The 20465-nt window shown below is 36.6% G+C and overlaps 1 pseudogene; it reads right to left on the bottom strand.

The window, feature by feature from the left end:
* Nucleotides 1-18689: 18689 nt before the first annotated feature.
* Nucleotides 18690-19694, bottom strand: LOC112401737 (AP-1 complex subunit sigma-1A-like; annotated as a pseudogene).
* Nucleotides 19695-20465: the final 771 nt, after the last annotated feature.

A 20465-nucleotide genomic window follows, 5' to 3' on the forward strand; every position in this document is an offset into this window, starting at 1 on the left:
TTTCCCAACTTTATTTTTAAAAATGAAGAGAAAAATCGTAATACATTTATAGGAATTTTACTATATTGCAATAGGGAAGAACACATTTGACTCCGTTTTACATCTGTTTCTTTTACTTTAATCTTTGTATTCTATTGCTCTTGCTTCAAGTTAAGAATGTTGCCTGTAGCCTGAGATATACAGGTTAACCCATTCTCATGGCTCTGATATTTAAAGGTAACATAATACTTTTCCATTCATATAGAAATAAGTAGCTGCAGAACAGAGAATAACATGTGTCTTGTTGGAAGTACACAGGAGCATCGTGACCTGGCCTACTAGGACAGCTGCAAGAGCAAAGGATTCCTGCACCAAGAAGTTTGCAACAACCAACCAATGCCGCTCCCCTTTCAATATAAAAGAAGGTTGAATTCTGACTGGGGTCAGCATTCTCTAGGATATTAGTCCTCCATCTTCTCGGACTCCTGGCTTTCTGAATAAAGTTGTTATTCCTTGTCCCATCAGCTCCTCTCCCAATTTATTGCCCTGTCATGCAAGCAAGCAGAATGAGGTTGGACTCAGTAACAATATGATTTATCCTATCAACAATATCATGAGTCAGATGAGGGACTGGAAACACAGAAAGATTTACCTAAATGAGCAGAAGAAAAAGAAAAGACCAAATATAGATTCAGATTCAGATTCAAAATCTGATGCATTCTTTACATATTATAGCTCCTACTGTTTCTAAAACAATCAGAATCATTTACTTGATGTTCCCCTCATGAGGAGAAAGTTTTAGAATATATTCTTCTGATTAGGTAAAAAGAAGAAATTCTAAATAATTTTTACGTTATGTTAAACATGTAATACCTACATATTCAAGTAAATAATATAAAAAAAAACAGATTCTTTGTTGTATCAGATTTAATAGCAATAGCCATGGAAATTTCTGGAATTTTCATATGTCCAGTGTTACATATTATAATCGTTTCCAGGGCTGCTATAATAGCTACCACAAATTTGGTGTCTAAAAACAACAGAAATGTACTGTTTCACAGTTCTAGAGGATAGAAATCTGAAATCAAGAGATTGGCAGTGTTGCTTCTTTCTAAGAACTCTGATGGAAAATCTGTCCCCTGACTTCTTTCTAGCATCTGGTGACAGCTGGCAATCCTTGCCATTCCCTGGCTTACAGATGCATCACTCTAGTGTCTGCCTCAATATTCACATGGTGTTTTCCCCGTGTGTCTCTTCTCCAACACTTATGAGGATACTGGTTGTACTGGATTAAAGGTTCACTCAATCCCTGTATAAACTCATTTTAATTACATCTGCAGAGATCTTATCTCCAAATAAAGTCACATACACAAGTATCAGGGATTAGGACTTCCTCATATCATTAGGGTGGAGAGAACACAATTCAACCCACAATATGTAGAAATCATGCAGCAGAGATCAGCTAAAAACGATCAAGCAGAAAACTATAAAGCCTGAAAGAGCTCAGTAGTTGTGGGAATATAGATATCTATGTGCATATGTATATGTGTATGTTTGTGTATGTGCTTATGCATTCAAATTTTCAGGTCATGTCACAGTTCATGCACTGCTTTTAGATTAATCGATCCTCCATATCTAAGCCTTCTCAATCCACAGGTTTAACTGACTGTGAATTGAAAATATTTTTTAAAAATTGCAGAAAGTTCCAAAAAATAAAACTTGAGTTTGCCACAAGCTAGCAAATATTTATATTGTACTTATAACAATTTACATAGCATTTACATTATAAAGGTATTGTATGTAATGTATAGATGATTTAAAATATACAGAAGGATGTACATAAGTTTCATTTAAATACTACACCATTTTATATGACAGACTTGAGCATCTTCAGATTTTGGTATCTGAGGGGGATCCTGGAACCAGTCCCCTGCAGATACTGAAGGATGACCATGGTTCCTATTTTGGGTAAGGGTATTGTGGAGGAGCAGAATTTGCTACCCCCAAATATGTCTCTTTGGCATATTAATAATCTTAAACTGGTTATTTTCTAAAAAACAACAGACATGGGAAAAACTGAAAACCAAGTAGGAATTATTCTTTTTTAAGAGACATTTGCAGTTATAAGGGAAATCTCCATTTGTAAGTGTGTCTCTCTGGATGTACTGGGAAGAGGAGAGTGATCAAATCTCTAGAAACTCTTATCAGTGGAGAAGGCAATGACTTAAATCTGTATAACAACCTTACCCTGGTTTACTGTGTTTTCCTGGTAATTCCCATATCTGATTCTCCCAACATCTCCTTTTGTCTTCAGCTGAAATGATATTTAAGGTAAATTACTCAATTTTCCTGGGTCTCTCCCAGGTATACATATCATAAAATTTGTGTTTGTTTTTCTCCTGTTAATCTTTCTTGTGCCAATTTAATTTTCAGATCAGCCAGAAGAACCTAGAAGGGTAAAAGAAAGTTTCTTTCTCCCTGAGAATATAAAGCTGTAGAAAGCTAGGAATTTTAACAGACTGTTTCAATGATCTGGTATTCATTTCCTTCCTCTTCTCTGTCCACAAATAATTTACCAACTTTAAGATTTCTTAGCTGGAGACTTATCTCCAAGAAATCTTTCTAGACCTTGCCTTTGGGACTTTACTCTCCAAGAAGTTTCTAAGAATGTTCCAATATTTTAATTAAAAAAAATTGTTTTGGGAACTTGTAAATTTGTTATCTTTTTCATACAAGTAGGAGTTTATCAATAATTTCTCGAGGAATTTTTATCATGAATAGTCATTATACTCATGGTCCTATATTTTAATTTTCTAGTATTTAGATATTTTTTGTAAATATTTTCCCAATAGCTAAAATTAAACTCTTGTAATTATGAGGGTATAGTTAATATAGAGTATAGAATGTACAATATGAATCTGAAAGCAGCTCCATAGAACACTAAAGACCCTTATTTTACAGTTTTTTTGGCACAGAGAGTTAAGAAGCAATTCATCTGGAAAGCTGGAATAAGATTCTTTAAGTCAATAGTAATTCAATTTTTTAAAAAGTGAAACATGTCCCTCATATTTTACAAAGATCCTTTGCCTAATATGCACAAATCAGCAGTCCATTTGGAGCCTAACATATTGGTTAAACTGTTTAGAATTCAAGTCTTCCTGTTTTGTGTAGGCGTTTTTATTTGTGTATCCCTGTTCACTTTCTATGGGTCTGATATACACTTGCCTATAGAGTTTAAAAGCAATTTTGAAACCTGATAGAGTTATTTTATTTTAATTATATAGTTTTTTCTGTAATGACATTCTTATAATCCACTAATGCTCATAAGTCTTAAAAATGTGTTATTTGCTTTCCGTTTAGAAACTAAATTAGAGTAGTAAAAAGTACCCATGGTATCTGTCTCTCTTACTTTGGTGTGCTGCCTCTGGCTTTCATGTGACACAGATTCCAAGGCAAGCATGGAGGTAGACAACAATTATTAATTTTTATTTTCCCCTTCTTTCTCAGAAGGTAGTAAGCTAAATGCAATACTAAATTTGGAGAAAATAATATTACCTCTGTGACCCATATTCTTCCTCTAATCTCCTGAAGTATGCTTAGTGCCCAATGAACTAGTGAACACAGCCATGTGAAAGCAGCCATGGAGCACACATCATGAACATGTTATCAAATCAGATCCCACCGCTTGCGGCTTACAAAATCAATACTCACAACTGTTGGTAGAAAGGAACAGTGCCTTTAATCAGGATGCTGGCAATCTGGGGAGATAGTGGACTCAGCATCCCGAAAAACCACCTCCGAAGATTCTGCCTGGACATGAAAGCTTTTAAAGGGAAACAGGGAAGTAATCTCAATTAATCATTGAGATAGGGGTTCAGAGTCATTCCCATCCCCCACTGTGTGCAGGCTTGTGGACTCCTCATGATCTTTCTTGTTCACACAGCTTGATTGCAAGATTATTTGAGGGGAAGCTAAGAAAGAGATTGGCTCATTAATTAATTACTTATTCTTCATCTATACTTCTTCAATCTATGGAAAAAACCAACATGCTAGGCAAAGTATTGTGTGATCAAAAGATTTGAAAGGTGTCCCAAGGCTGGAGATGAGTAGAACATGTGGGTACCTGGTTTAAGGTCAGTGACAAGACCAAAGGGTGCCATCTACAAAGGGTTCTTTCCTACAAAGAGCTTTTTCCTGCCAAAAGCTGCTTACAAACATTGCAATGAAAGGTGGAAACAGGAGTCATCCAGTTCTTCTCCAAACCCAGATTCTGGCTTGTGAAGTCGTGTTTGGAAGATGTAATTAACTTTCGGGTGCATGCAATTCAAAAAGAGTGACATATGGAGGGACGTTTACAACCAAATTCTAAAGTATAGTCCATAGTTAAGAGCTCTGTGAGATGTTACTGGGTGATACAAAGGGGAAAAATGTATTTCAGGAACAAATAATTTTGGGAAATTGTGAGTTAAACAGAATAAAATAGGTTTACCTAGTTCAGAATATCTTAGATCCCTGAACATGAAAATGTGCATTGTAAACCACTAAAATTTGGGATATACTGTGTAGTTAATTGGTTCTGTCCCTAATTCCTATGTGAGGGTGTGGGGCTTTTCTCCACACCTACCTGGATATAGCATCAGATTCAAAGGTAAAGGGCTCAATCTCAAAAGACTGCCCTCCATTTCAGATGCCAATCACAAGCCTAGGTTACCTGTACTTCTAACACACTAGCTACAGATTGGAAGTTCCAACAACCCCCTCCAACTCAGGATGCCAATCACAAGTCCAGGTTGTTAGCTGTACTCCTGATAACTGGCTGTAAATCAGAGGTGCCCATTGAAAAGGAGGTAACTCAGCAGCAGCCAGATGGAAGAGATGAATAGTTAAGGTGTGTGGAAAACTTTCATGCTCCCTGAGAATGCCACTCTCCCCAAATCCCTACATGTTCATGAACCTAGAAGCTCTGGGAACCCCCTCTTTTTGAGATTTTATGGAGGCTTTATTATTACATAAGCATGATTGATTAATTAGCCGAACAATGGGCTTGTGTGCTTGAGGCACACAAAGTCAAATTCTGAGAGTGAGTGTTAGGAACAAAGTAAGGGTTTATTACAGGGCTCCAAGCAAGCTAGTGGAAAACAAGCCTCAGATCCACTCCAACTTAGTCTGTGGGTTGGGGGTATTTTTAAAGAGGAAGATCAAAGGAGCTGAAATTAATCATTGCTTTGTGATTTTTTTTTTTTTTTAAGTAAGAAGTAGATTTATTTTGAGAGATACACATTCCATAGGCTGAATGTCCATCTCAGAAAGTGAGAGCTGCTTGTAACATTTCTTAATTGTAGTTTCTGGAGTCAGGATGTCTACTTTACAAATCTCTGGTCTGATGGTCCATGACCTCGGGGTCTGTTAACTCATCTTGCCCTGGAGAAACAACCCAAGTCTGTACATTAATGATATTATCAACAACAGCAATGTTAGTACATTAATGATGTTTTTGACTACAGCAATTTTAGTCATCTGGCTCTGGTTGATTACTGTGTTCAGTTAACACAGAGGACAAGAAATGGAATAAAGTTTTGGATAGAGTAGTTGATTATAAACTCAGGAGGGGAAATTGGTTTTATGGGGGCTTGGTTTCACTAGTAGGCTATCTTCTCTGTTAGCCCCAATTTTGCCAGATGGGGTGAAGGCACATCTTGCCCTATCAGGACCTTAGAAAGTATGACATAAAAGTTAAAAACACAGTTCCTTGATTAAGAATCATCACACCGCTTCCAGCCCTGGTAGTTGCAGCCCTGATCCTATGACCACCTTATCAATTAGGGGGAAAAAATGCTGAGGTGATGTGTGAAAGAAAGAGCACCACCATCCTTCCCCACCACTCTTCCCCACATCTGCCAAAAAAACAGAGAAAGCTATCCAGTGGGGACATCACTTCACCCCACTCATGCTTATTTTGAATGTGAGCACATATTTGTGAAGGCATGTAAGCCAGCCCTTCATGTTCTAATCTCCCCCTTTTAGACAACCAATGTTTTCATTGTCCATTCTAATTTTCTGTTAAAACTATTACTTTGAGAAGGATATCTCTCTTTCCATTGTTGGACACTAGGGGCCGTAAAATGTGTTCCTTCATCTGAATAAATGACTGTGAGCCATTCAAATTGGTGCAATATCTTCTCTTCCAGTTCTTCCATAACACTGTGAGTATTTGTATCTACCATTGGGTAAGCAAGGCCCAGTCCAGAGTCGGTGTCTATTCTTGTCAAAACCCACTGATGAACTTATTTACAAAACAGAAATAGACTCACAGACATAGAACACAAATTTATGGTTACCAAAAGGGAAGGGGGGAGAGATAAATTAGGAGATTGGGATTATCAGATATACACTACTATATATAAAATAGATAAACAACAAGGTTCTACTATATAGCACAGGGAAATATATTCAATAACCTTGTAATAACTTGTAAGGAAAAGAATCTGTAAAATAACATACGTGTGTGAGTGTGTGTGTGTGTGCGTGTGTGTGTGCTGAATCACTTTACTGTATACCTGAAACTAACATAACACTGTAAATCAACTATATTTCAGTTTTTTAAAAAAAGACCCATTGGCAGCTCCCAAGCATTAGTCTCACTTGCCAGCTGTGATCAAGGCCTTCCCATCAGGGAATCTGCCACATAGCCATTTACAGTCTTTGTCTCTCTTGTTAGACAAAACAGTCATTGGCATTTTGTGCATCAGAGAGTACAAGGGGGCTCTGTTTAGATTCATCCCACCTCTGCATCACTACAGTACCACCATATCCACTCATTTCATGGACACCATAAATGAGCACACAGAGATATCTGCTTGTAAATTCTAATCACCTTCTGAACCTGAAAGGGTTTCTTCTGATGAGTATCAACCTGTTCTACTTTAATGCAACCCTCAGATTCCCATAGTCATTTCCACAGGGCTGTGCCCCATATGGACATCTCTTTAGTAGGCTACGTTTCCATTGCCCTCCTGCCTGAACATTTGACCAGGGCAATGGCCACCATCCGTAAGTCAGTAAAAACTGAAACATAGGAGATTTTTACTGCTGTTCATTTTTTCCATAACTGCTAAGAAAGTAACATGTGATTCAGCTCACTGAGCTGATTTGTTTTTACCTTCTTCAGTCAGAGCAGTGGCCTCACAAATAGGATATTGTCCATTCATCTTGGAACTGCCATACAAAAACCAAGCAGCTTCTTTTGGTCAGTAAAGAGCTGTTTATAGGACACTGCTCATGTGACAATAGAAGCTGTTCCTCACACAGTTCCAGAGTCAGTCTTAGAGGAAAAAATCTCTCTGCTTGTAAGTACCTCTTCATGGCAGTCTCCAGACAACATGATCCTGTATAAACCTTTTGCATTTTATTATGAAACTCTTCTGGGCACTGCCATCCCCATTAGAGTGTTTCTCTGGCATCATCCTAGACATTATAACTGTTTCATATTTTATGATCATTTTATGTCCTGCAGTCATAGGGGTAGCTTCAATTAAGAATGTCCAACAGCAAGATAGGAAATGCCCCTCAAATGGAAATTTTCTAGTCCAAAGTCCTAGTAGTCGTTGCTGGGAAGTGATCACAGGTTTTTGCCATAAGCTGCAGTCTGTGCTCCACATAGGTCTATCACACAAAGAATTTGTTCCTTCCCCCACTCCAGTTTCTATTTTATACTGTGTGGGTTCAGGGAACCTTGCTGGTTTCAGTTTAGAATGTCCAATTAACATTGCCTAAAGGACAGATTTACACGCCTTCTGTTTACAGTATAGTCAGCACTCCTTATCTTTGGTTTTCACATCTGCAGATTCAACCAACTTCAGATCAAAAATATTAAAGAAAAAAAGTTCCAGGAAGTTACAAAAAACAAAACTTGAATTTGTCACACTGGCAACTATTACACAGCATTTACATTGCACTAGGTATCATAAATAATCTAGAGATGATTTAAAGTGTATGGGAAGATAGAGACCAGCCTCACCTACCAGCAGGAAGACACCAGAAGCAAGAAAACTATAATCCTTCAACCTGCAGAACTGAGTCTGTAGGCACAGGTTGGGACCTACCCTGGGGCCAGCTAGCTGGTCCCTGGACCTTGGGTGATAAAAGGGGAGTGCACTGCTGGGACACATAGGACATCCCCTACAGAGGGCCACTTATCCAAGGTAGACAAACATAAGTAACATTCCACATACATAAAAATACAAATAGGTATTTAGACAAAATGAGATGGCAGAGGAATATGTTCCAGATGAAGGAGCATAATAAAACCCCATAAGAACAACTAAGTGAAGTGGAGATAGGTCAGATAGATCCTGCTCCTGATTTCAAGGAGTTTATATGCTAGATGGATACAGAAGACACTAAGTGGCATGTTTACATAATTATATATTTGATTATAATTTTAGTAAGGGCCAAGAGTAGAAATACAGAAAGATAAAATGATATGGCACAAGTGTCCCAGGCTTGACTCCAAGGACCAACCGAGAAGAGCTTTCTTAATCAATGGTAGAGGATCAAATTGCCCCTCCCTCCAATTATCTTCTAAAACGTTAGAGATTAGTCATGATTCCAGGAAGGGTTTGAAGGGTTTGAAACCCAATGACTGTAATTGAATTCCTGTCATTTTGGCAGAATGAGGCATAAAAGTAGATATCATTTTGGCTTATTAGAAAATAAAGTTACATTTCTTACATACAAGAGGTTTTGGACTCTGATTTACACCTACTATACTTGCATACACTAAGGTGTTGAAAATGATATGTCAGATACATTTATTTCCTTTGTAGAAATATGTGTGCTTTTACAGGGAATTAGCCATCTGAAAACAACTGAAGAAACTGCTTGAAAACTCTGGCTTTTGTTTCTGCAAAACACAGGTCACACTCTTTTGTAGAGTCATTAAAAATACTTTTCATAATTTTCCCACAAACCTGTCTTTCTCTACTTTCCTAGGACTATCAAACATTTCTCTTGACACCCTTGGTGTTTTCAACTTGCCAAGTTTCTTTTCTATATGAAACCTATTTTCATAGTTTCATTTCTCCATTCATGTGTTTTAGCCAACTTGAATTGATTATTTGCTTTCTCTTACTTGTATGTTCATTATATATTCCAAGGCTAAATATGATCTTTGTGAGGCTTTTCCCATCCAACCCATCTCAAATAAATGCTATCAATTTCCTACTTTACTGTTACAATGTAGCACTTTTTCCTATCACTAATTTAGTATTCTGAAGTATTTGGAGACAAAAAGCATACACTTTAGTTGTCTTCATTAACAACATTGATTATATGATTGTTCAAATTTCTACTTGACTTTTCTTTTATCTATATATAACTATTATGAAACTAATTTATCTTGAAACAGTATAATGCTTCATACAACTAAAGTGTGGTCTCAAAGATATAATTATTTCAATTATATTTGCAATTTTAGAAAACCATTTACTTCGAGCAGTTATAAGCAGCAATTTGTAGTGGTTAAGAGACAAGACTCTAAACCAGACTATCTCACCTTGACTTTTGGTTCTGCTACTTACTACCTGTATGACCATGAGCAAATGATTTCAACATTTTGTACCTTCAGTTCCTGTTCTGTTAAATGGGGACATTCATAGTACCTGACAGACTCTTGTAATGAGATATAAATGGATGTAATGAAGTTAGAACAATGTCTGGCACATGGTAATCTCTTAGCACATTTTACCTATTAATATTGTAAATATTAATATTAATATTAACATTGTAAATATTAATATTGTAAATATTAATGTGTTGCTTATTTCTTCCATCAAGGAGTTGTAGTCTACTTAGGGGACAAAAACACAAGCAGATCAATGCACACCAATGTGTTTGGTGCCACAATAGAGGAAGGCACATAGGAGATTGGAAACATTCTCAGAGACACACTAGAGAAGAGGAACCATTTTGGGTGAGTTATGGAGTTCTACTAGATGTTAGCAACAAAGAAATGGAGAAGCAGTGTCCCAGGTACATACAGGCACACATGAATGCAGGGGGCCCTGGGACACAAGGGCACATTGAACCTCTGTCTGTAATGTATCAGTGGTAGTCTATACTGTGGTCAACAGAGGAAAATACATTTTAGATTGTGAAAGGGTTTATGTTCCACGGGAAGATGTTTGGATTTTACATAGAATACTCTGGAAAAAAATTAACCATTATAATTTTCTTATTGGGTAATTAGTCTAAAGCTATTACTTGATATGAGTATGGACAATGGGTTAGGAGGCAATGAGGTAGGAGTAGGTAAAAAAACTAGAAAGTTACTGCACTAATTCAGCAATAACCAGCAAAGCCCTGGATAGAACTAGGAGCAGTATATAGAGTACAGAGTTATCCTTTGAATAATATCAAGAGGGCTGAGAAGAGTAGAGAATCTAGAGGTAGAAATGGGAGATTATGAGGTTTGGGAATGTCTGCATAAATACCATGTTAAGGGGAAGTTTAACTTGAGAAAAGATAAGAGAAAATATATAGCTGGCTACATGATTCTAAAAGTTAAATATTTTCTGGCTTAAAGTAGTTTTTGTTAGTCTAACAGTGTCCTGAATTTGGAGACTACACTAAATGAATAAACTTAGAGCTAAATAATTATTTGTTACTGAAACTATGAGGATACTGAGGATACAACTTATAATATATTACAACTTACATAACATATTTTGGGAAACAAAATAGAAAGTAAACAAATGAGTAAACTCATTATGCCCCTGGAATCATGCTGATTATTTTACATTACAACACAAAAAACAATCCTATGGAATGCATATTAATATCCCACTTAAATATGAAGAATATGACATTAAAGCCATTTAAATCATTTGTTTAAGGTCTTATAACTAAGAAGTATCACAGCCAGGATTCAAATTCTAATCAAACTCCACATATTTTATTCTTAAACAAACACATTTCACTCCTGATAAAGTAAAACAACATTAAAAAACATGCAGCAACTACAGTTTGTACAGGAAAGTCACATTTCTTCTCCCCTATGAGAAGAAGAGAGGCTACTTTAGTATTAACACATTAATTAATATTGTACTCCTAATAATGTTCTGATGCTTGATAGAGGTCCAACTTTAAAATATGGAAAGTATTGCCTTTGCATGTAAGAAACATATAAACTTTTGGACTTTGACCTCAAAGGACATTTAGAAAATGCAACTAAAATTAGAAGGCAGAAAATAAAGCTAAAATGGCAACACAATAATTAATCAAGAGTACAATTTTGTGGCTGATGTCCAGGATGGCAGAGGAGGAAGACCCTGAGCTCACCTCCTCCCATGAACACACAAAAATTAAAAATATTTTCAAAGGAACTATCTATGAGAACTACCTGGAGACTAGCAGAAAAGATTTTCCACAAAAGAATACATAATAAAGGAACCATAACACAAAACATAAGAGGGGCGGAGAGGCAGTATAGCTAGGACCCACACACCAGAGTTAGCAACTTGCAATTGGGAGGAATATCACAACTGTAAAGGTCCTCCTTAAAGAGTGAGAGCTCCAAGCCCCACATTAGAGTCCCCAGCCTGGAAATCCTGCACTGAGAAGATGAGCCAGCAGAATATCTGCTTTCAAAACCAGCTGGAATTATGTTTGGGAGAGCCACAGGATTATGGAAGCCAAGACTCTGGTCTCAAAGGGTGCACCCAAAATCTATCACACTCCAAGTCCCAGCACAGAGGCTGTAATTTGAAAGAAGCCTGGTTCAGACCCACTTGATGATCTTAGAGAACCTCCTAAAGAGACAGGAGGCAACTGAGATTTTCCCTGAGGATGGAGATGCTAGTGCTATCCGTTTTGATGAGCTAGCTCTACCGCAATAACACTGACATTGGCAAGCACCATTTTGGAATGCCCCCTCTGTGCTATTAGCACTGGGGACATGGTCTACAAACCAGCAAACTGGTATCAACCCCAAACCTCCCTCCACCCACCAAGACACACAGACAGCTACATGGGGATCTGTATCCACTGTGCACTGGGCCAACACGAGGCCCATGCCACAAACTGCTGGGCCTCACATCCAACTGCATGGGAAGAGTTCAAGGTAATGATCATAAAGATACTATCTGAACTCAGGAGAAGAATGAATGAATGCAATGAAAATTACAACAAAGAGTTAGAAAATATAAAGGAGATTCAAACAGAACTGAAGAATACAATAACTAAAATGAATAACACATTAGAAGGAATCAAGAGTAGATTAGATGATACAGAGAAACAGATCAGCAATCTGGAAGAGAGAGTAGTGGAAATCATCTAAGCTGAACAGAAAAGAGAAAAAAAATATTTAATGATAGTTTAAGAGACCTCTGGAACAATATCAAGCATAATAACATTTACATTATAGGAACCCCAGAAGGAAAAGAGAGAGAGAAAGGGCAGAGAAGTTATTTGAAAAATAATAGCTGAAAAATTCCCTAATCTGAGAAAGGAAACACACATTCAGGTCCAGGAAGCACAGTGAGTCTCAAACAAGATGAACCTAAAGAGGCCCACAGTAAGGCACATTATAATTAAAATGTCAAAAATTAAAGAAAAATAAAGAAACTTAAAGCAGTAATAAAAGCAACTAGTTACACAGAAGGGAACCCCATGAAACCATCAGCTGACTTTTCAACAGAAACTTTGCAGGCAAGAGAGGTGACACAATGTATTCAAAGTGATGAAAGGAAAAAAGCCTACAACCAAGAGTACTCTCCCTTGTAAGGCTATCATTCACGTTTGAAGGAGAGAGAAAAAATTACAGACAGTAAAAGCTAAGAGTTCACTACTAATCTGGTATTACAAAAAATGTTAAAGGGACTTCTTTAAGCAGAAAATAAAAGGTCACAACTAGAAATATGAAACTTAAGAAAAGAAAAATATCATGGGTAAAGGCAAACATACAGTAAATATAGTAATCAACCTCTTATTAAGCTAGTAGAAAGCTTAAAATACAAAAGTAGTAAAATCATCTATTTCCATAATAAGCAGTTCAGGGATACACAAAATCAAAAAATGTAAAATATGACATCAAAAATATAAATATTTGGGGTAAGGAAGTAAAAATGTAGGGTCATTAGAATGAATTCAAACTTAGAACATCAACATAAAACATCATATATATGTATACATGTTGTTATTTGTGAACTTCACAGTAAACACAAACCAAAAATCTATAAAAGAAACACAAACACAAAAAGTGAGGGGAATCCAAATGTAACACTAAAGATAGTTATCAGATCACAAGGGAAGAGAGCAAAAGAAAATAAAAGGAAGAAAAAAGAACTACAAAACAACAGAAAATAATGAATAAAATGGCAATAATCATATACCTATCAATAATTACATGTAAGTGGACTAAATCCTCCAATCAAAAGACATAGAGTGGCTGAACAGACAATAAAACAAGACCCTAGTATATACTGCTTACAGGAGACTCACTTCAGATCTAAAGACACTTACAGACTGAAAGTGAGGGGATGGGAAGTGAGTGGATGGAAAAATGTATTCCATTAAAATGGCAACAAAAAGAAAGCTGGGGTAGCTTATAAAAGACTAAATAGACATTAAAACAAAGACTGTGACAAGAGACATAGAAGGACATTACATAAAGATAAAGGGATCAATCCAAGAAGATATAAAAATTATAAATACATATGCTCACAACATAGGAGCATATAAATACATAAAGCAAATATTGTCAAACATGAAGAGAGAAATTGGCAGTAATGCAATAATAGTAGAACTTTTAACATCCAATTTACATTAATGGACAAATCATCCAGACTGAAAATCAGTAAGGAAACACTTGCTTTAAATGACATATTAATCAGCTAGATCTAATAAATATATACAGTACATTCCTTCCAAAAACAGCACAATGCACATTCTTTTCACACGGACATGGACAATTCTTCAGAATAGATTACACTCTAGGCCACCCTAGGTCACAAAACAAGTATCAGTAAATTTAAGAAGGTTGAAATCATGCCAAGCATCTTATCCAACCACAATGCTATGAGACTAGAAATCAACTACAAGAAAGCAACTGCAAAAAATACAAACATGGGGACTTCCCTGGTGGCACAGTGGTTGAGAGTCTGCCTGCTGATGCACAGGACACAGGTTCGTGCCCCAGTCTGGGAAGATCCCACATGCCGTGGAGCGACTGGGCCCATGAGCCATGGCCCCTGAGCCTGTGCATCCAGAGCCTGTGCTCCGCAACTAGAGGCTACAACAGCGAGAGGCCCGCGTACCACAAAAAAACATATAAAAACAAACAAACATGTGGAGGCCAAACAACATGCTACTGAACAACAAATGGGTCACCGAATAAATTAAAGAGGACATTAAAAAATACCTGGTGACAACAGAAAACAAAAATACAATAATCCAAATCTATGGGATGCAGTAAAAGCAGTTCTAAGAGCAAAGTTTATAGCAATACAAGCCTACCTTATGAAATAAGAATAATCTAAAACAATCGAATTTTACACCTAAATGAACTAGAGAAAGAAGGACAAACAAAACCAAAAATTAGTAGAAGAAAATAAATCATAAAGATCAGAGCAGAAATGCATGAAATAGATACTAAAATAAATTAGGAAAAATCAATGAAAAAAGAGCTACTTCTTTAAAAGGATAAATAAGACTGATAAACTTTTAGCAAGACTCACCAAGAAAAAAAGAGAAGGCCCAAATAAATAAAATCAGAAATGAAAGAAGACAAGTTACAACCCACACTACAGAACTACTAAGGATCATAAAAGATTACTACAAACAATTATACACCAATAAAATAGACAACCTAAGAAATTCCTAGAAGTATGCAATCTCTCACAACTGAATTAGGAAAAAATATAACATATGCATAGATCAATTACCAGTAATAAAATTGAATTGATAATAAAATAACTCCAAAAAAAATCAGGATCAGTTTCACAGATGAATTCTACCAAACATTTAAAGAAGAATTAACTACTCCAAAAAATTGCAGAGGGTAGAATGTTTCCAAATTCATTCTATGAGACCAACATCACCCTGATACCAAAACAGAAAATATCACAAAAAAAAAGCAAATTCCAGGTCAATATCACTAATGAACATAGTTGAAAAAATCTTCAACAAAATATTAGTAAACTGAATTCAACAATACATTAAAAGGATTATACAGCATGATCAAGTGGGATTTATCTCAGGGATGCAAGGATAGATTAATATTCAAAAATCAGTCAATGTGATAAACTACATAACAAATTTAGAATAAGAATCATATGATCATCTCAATAGATGTAGAAAAAGCTTTTGACAAAATTCAACATTCATTTATGGTATAAACTCTTAACAAAGTATAGAGGGAATACAAATCAACATAATAAAGGCCATGTATGATAAACCTACAGCCAACATCATACTCAATGGTGAAAAGCTGAAAGCATTTCCTCTAAGATCAGGAACAAAACAAGGATGTCCAACTTCACTACTTTTATTCAACATAAGTATTAGAAGCCCTCACCACAGCAATAAGACAAGATATGGAAATAAAAAGAATCCAAATTGGAAAGGAAGAAGTAAAACTGTCACTGCTTTCAGATGCAATAATACTATAAGTAGAAAATCTTAAAGATGCCATCAAAAACTATTTGGGCTAATAAATGAATTCAGTAAAGTTGCTGGATACAAAATTAACACACAGAAATCTGTCATATTTCTATACAATAACAACAAACTTTCAGCAAAGAAATGAAGAAAAATATCCCATTTACAACTGCATCAAAAAAGAATAAAATCCTTCAGAAAAAAATGTAACTAAGGAGATAAAAAGCCTGTACGCAGAAAATTATAAGACACTGATAAAAGAAATTGAAGACAACACAAACAAATGGAAAGATATACCATACTCATGGATTAGAAGAATTAATTGTTAAAATGACCATACTAACCTAAACAATCTCCAGATTTAATACAATCCCTATCAAAATAACAATGGCACTTTTCACAGAAATAGAACAGATAATTTAAAATGTGTATGGAAACACAAAAGACCCTGAATAGCCAAAACAATGTTGAGAAAAAAGAACAAACCTGGGAGTATTACACTTTCTGATTTCAAACTACACTACATAACCACTGTAATCCAAACAGTATGGTTCTGGCACAAAAACAGACACATAGATCAGTAGAAGAATAGAGAGCACAGAAATGAATGCACACTTCTATGGTCAAATATCTATGACAAAGTGGCAAGAATATAAAATGGGGAGAAAAAGCCTCTTAAATAAATGGTGTAAGGAAAAATGGACAGCTACATGCAAAAGAATCAAATGCCTACATTCTCACACCATATACAAAAAAAAAAAAAAAACTAAAAAAGATGTAAATATAAAACCTGCAATCATAAACTTCCTAGAAGAAAACCTAGGCAACAGAGTCTTTAACATAGACCTTAGCAACATTTTTTGGATCTGTCTCCTCAGGCAAGGGAACCAAATGCAAAAATAAACAAATGGGACCACATTAAACTAAAAAGCTTTTGAACAGTGAAGGAAACTATCAACAAAAAGAAAAGGCAGCCTACTGAATGGGAGAAGATATTTGCAAATGATATATTTCATAAAGGTTTATTATCCATAACATACAAAAATCTCACACAAAAAAAGCAAACAATCCAGTTACAAAGTGGGCAAGGAACCTGAATTGACATTTTTCCAAAGAAGGCATAAAGATGGTCAGCAGACACATGAAAAGTTGCTCAACATCACTTATCATCAAGGAAATGCAATTCAAAACCACAAAGGTATATGCTCTCACATCTGTCATAATGGCTATCATCAAAAAGAAAACAAATAACAAGTGCTGGTGAGGATGTGAAGAAAAGCAAACCTATTGGTGGGATTGTAAACTGGTACAGCCAATATGGAAAACAGTATGCAGATTCATCAAAAATTAAAAATAGAGCTACTATACTATCCAGGAATTCCACTTCTATATATTTTTCCAAAGGGGGAAAAAAGTAATTCAAAAAGATATTTGCACTCCTATGCTCATTGTACCGTTACTCACTCACAATATCTAAGATATGGAAGCAACCTAAGTGCCCATCAATAGATGAATGGATAAAGAAATTTTGGTATTTATACATACAATGGTATATTACTTAGTCATAAGAAGAATGAAATCTTTCCATTTGCGACAACATGGATGGACCTAGGGTATTATGCTAAGTGAAATAAGTCAGAAAGAGAAAGACAAATATAGTATAACCTCACTTATATGTGGAATCTAAAAAACAAAAACAAAATTTATACATACAATGGTACATTACTTAGTCATAAGAAGAATGAAATCTTTCCATTTGCGACAACATGGATGGACCTAGAGGGTATTATGCTAAGTGAAATAAGTCAGAAATAGAAAGACAAATACAGTATAACCTCACTTATATGTGGAATCTAAAAAACAAAACAAACAAAGAAAACAGACTCGTAGATAAGAACAAACTAGTGTTTGCAAGAACCGGGGGTGGGGGGAGTTGGGGGCAAAATAGGTGAAGGGTATTAAAAGGTATTAATCTCCAGTTACAAAAAAAAATAGCCATGTGGATATAGTATGCAGTACAAGGAATATCTTCAACAATATTATAATAATTTTGTATGAGGACAGATGGTTATGAGACTTACTGTGGTGATCATTTCTTAATTTATGCAAATGGAAACTCACTATGTAATACCCCTGAAACTAACATAATACTGTATCTCAAACATATTTTAATTTACAAAGGCACAATTTTGCCATAGTCTGAACTTATTTTCACCTGTATAAGGATAAATAGAATGTATCTAAGGTTTCATCTTTGGAAGATTTAGAGTATTATGAAGAAATCAAAGAGATCTTAATGGCTTTCCCACCTGATATCTATTAGTTAAAAAACTTTGTGCTTTTCTTTTCATATCAGAGAAAAGGAAATAAAATCAAACATTTCCTGTACCCCACCCCTTAAACATGGAATGAAAGAGGGACTGGTCCCAGTCTCCCATTAAATCCACCCTTCACCCAACTCTCCCTTCCCTCAAAGCTGCAAGGTTAGAAAAATTTATGTTGTTTCTCCCTTGGCAGTAGTCCCAGACCCCTTTGCAGCCAAGAAGGAAGGGGAGGGGCAGATGAGGGAGAAGGAGTTCTCTCCCACACAGAAGCCCCACTCCCAGGCAGAGAAGCTACCCTGGCAGGCTGATGGAGGGGTGGAGGTAGGTTTTGTGGCAGGGGTTAGATAAGAACCCTGAAATCTTTTCTTTAAACCTGATATATGTATGTATTTATAGTTATAAAGGGAGGGAGGAGTTTGGGGTAACATTAGTCCCTGAAAAGCAGGAAATGAAAGTCATATAACACCCCTGTCTTAGTCACATTTTCCTAACTCTTAGCTCCTAAAACCTTTGGTGGGAAAAGGGGAAACAGGAAGTGGGGAATGGAGGAAGAAAGGGAATGTTTGAGGATCTCAACCCACAGCTCACTCTGAAAGAAGGTGAGACAGCAGCGGCGGGGCTACTGGGTACCCCCATGAAAACAGCCCTCAGAAAGACATATGAGAAGCAGCCACTCATACCCTGTCTCTCCACCACTCCCCACATTATCACCCAGCCAGGCAGGGGCTCTTCCTAACCCATCTTCTCCAGCATACTTCAGGGCTTCTCATCCTCCTCCTGCAGCTGGTCATCCACCTGCAGTCTTCATCACACTCTTCTTGGAGATGTCCTGGACATCACCCTTCATCAAAAATGCATCTGAGATGAAGCAGGCCTTCTCAAAGTTGAAGATGATGTCCAGCTTGAAGTATTTATCCAGGAGGTCCACATATTGGTCAGTCAGTTCCAGAGTTGAAACTGTGTACAAACCCCTGTGTCCAAGTCTTTTGAAATAAAAGGCTGAACCAAGAGTTGATGATGGGGAAATGTGAAGATTGTGGAACAAACAATAGCTGTTGGGCTGGGGAACTGGTAACAATTTAGACTATAAATCTGCCACATAGCAGTTCCCTGAAAGATATAGATAAAGGCTTGACACACATTCCTAAGTAGTTTGTACAGGAAGCAGACCCCCACCAGATGAAAACTGCTGACTGCAAGAACATAGAACCTAGACTGGTTGGAACCAGAAGGTTGATGATGCTGACTCCCCATTACCTCATTACCAAGCAATCAGAAGAATGGACACAAGCTGATCACACCCTGCTCCTTGAACCATTACTATAAGACTCCTCACTACCCCCTCCAGGACAGGACACACAGTCTTGAGGGAAATAGCCTGCTGTGGCCCCCTTTGCCTGGTAAATCAATAAAGCTATTCTTCTCTGCTTTACCCAAAACTCTGTCTCTGAGATTCAATTTGGTGCCGGTGTAGAGAGGGCAGGTCTCAGCAACAGTGTGACGGGCTCATTGTCTTGACCCTTGATGGCACAATAGAAATAGAGGCTGTCATGTTTCTTATAGATGACTTTGAGGTTTCTTCACTCTAGGAAGTTGCATATCCTGAGCTTGCAAGCTAGAATAACCACACATGCTCCTGAACCATCTTCTTTTGCTTCATGTCTGACATGGCCAGATACCATATTTTTGCAGCCACAGCTTTCCCAGCAGGCTGAACATCAGCTTAAATCACATCATTTCACAGCTTCCAGGTCTGCACGTCCCTCTTAACACCGTAGATGCCAGCTCCACTCCCTTACTTAACCTTTACTTATCTTGTTTTCTCCCTCTCACTTGAAGCCTAGCCTGCTCTGGAACCTTCTAAAAAGTCTAACTCAAAGTAATAAAAGGTCAGAAGCGTATCTCCTTATTATGAGTGCCTTAAGGGGCAACAGTCTTTTGACAAGGCTAACTGCTCTCCTGATGCCTTTAACTGGAACCCACATGTCAGACTTGCTTGGGGCTTTCACATTCAGGAATCAGCTCCTACTGCCACAGCTGACATTTCTGTTTTGTCCATGAGCTTGGGAAATAATTTTTATTTTACAGTAAAGTATATATAAGGAAATTTCAGAGCAGCCAGTCTTATGATGTAGATGTCTTATGAATAAGCAAATATATCTTTTTTCCAGTTTTCCAAAACATTTTTAGAGCTGACTTAAAATAATAGTAATTTAACTTGATTTTGAAAGCAATACAGAGTCATTCTTTTCTCATGATTGCTTGATTCTAGATTTCAAATTTGTCTTTGTGTATAATTATAATCTCTCGAGTTTCCTTCACAAATGAAATAGCAGATGGATTCTGTAAAGCTTGTGTTATATACAGATGAATAATTTACACTATCAAGTATCTATTTCTCCAGCTAATCAAGGTTTTAAATAGTGAACAAAACTAATATTTCAATGGTAAAATAAAACCTTGTGTTATTGCTACAAGAATGGAAACCATGTAATAATGTTCAGCATG

This window comes from Neophocaena asiaeorientalis, unplaced genomic scaffold (assembly GCF_003031525.2).
Source record: "Neophocaena asiaeorientalis asiaeorientalis breed wild unplaced genomic scaffold, Neophocaena_asiaeorientalis_V1.1 scaffold81, whole genome shotgun sequence".
NCBI classification, from domain to species: Eukaryota; Metazoa; Chordata; class Mammalia; order Artiodactyla; family Phocoenidae; genus Neophocaena; species Neophocaena asiaeorientalis.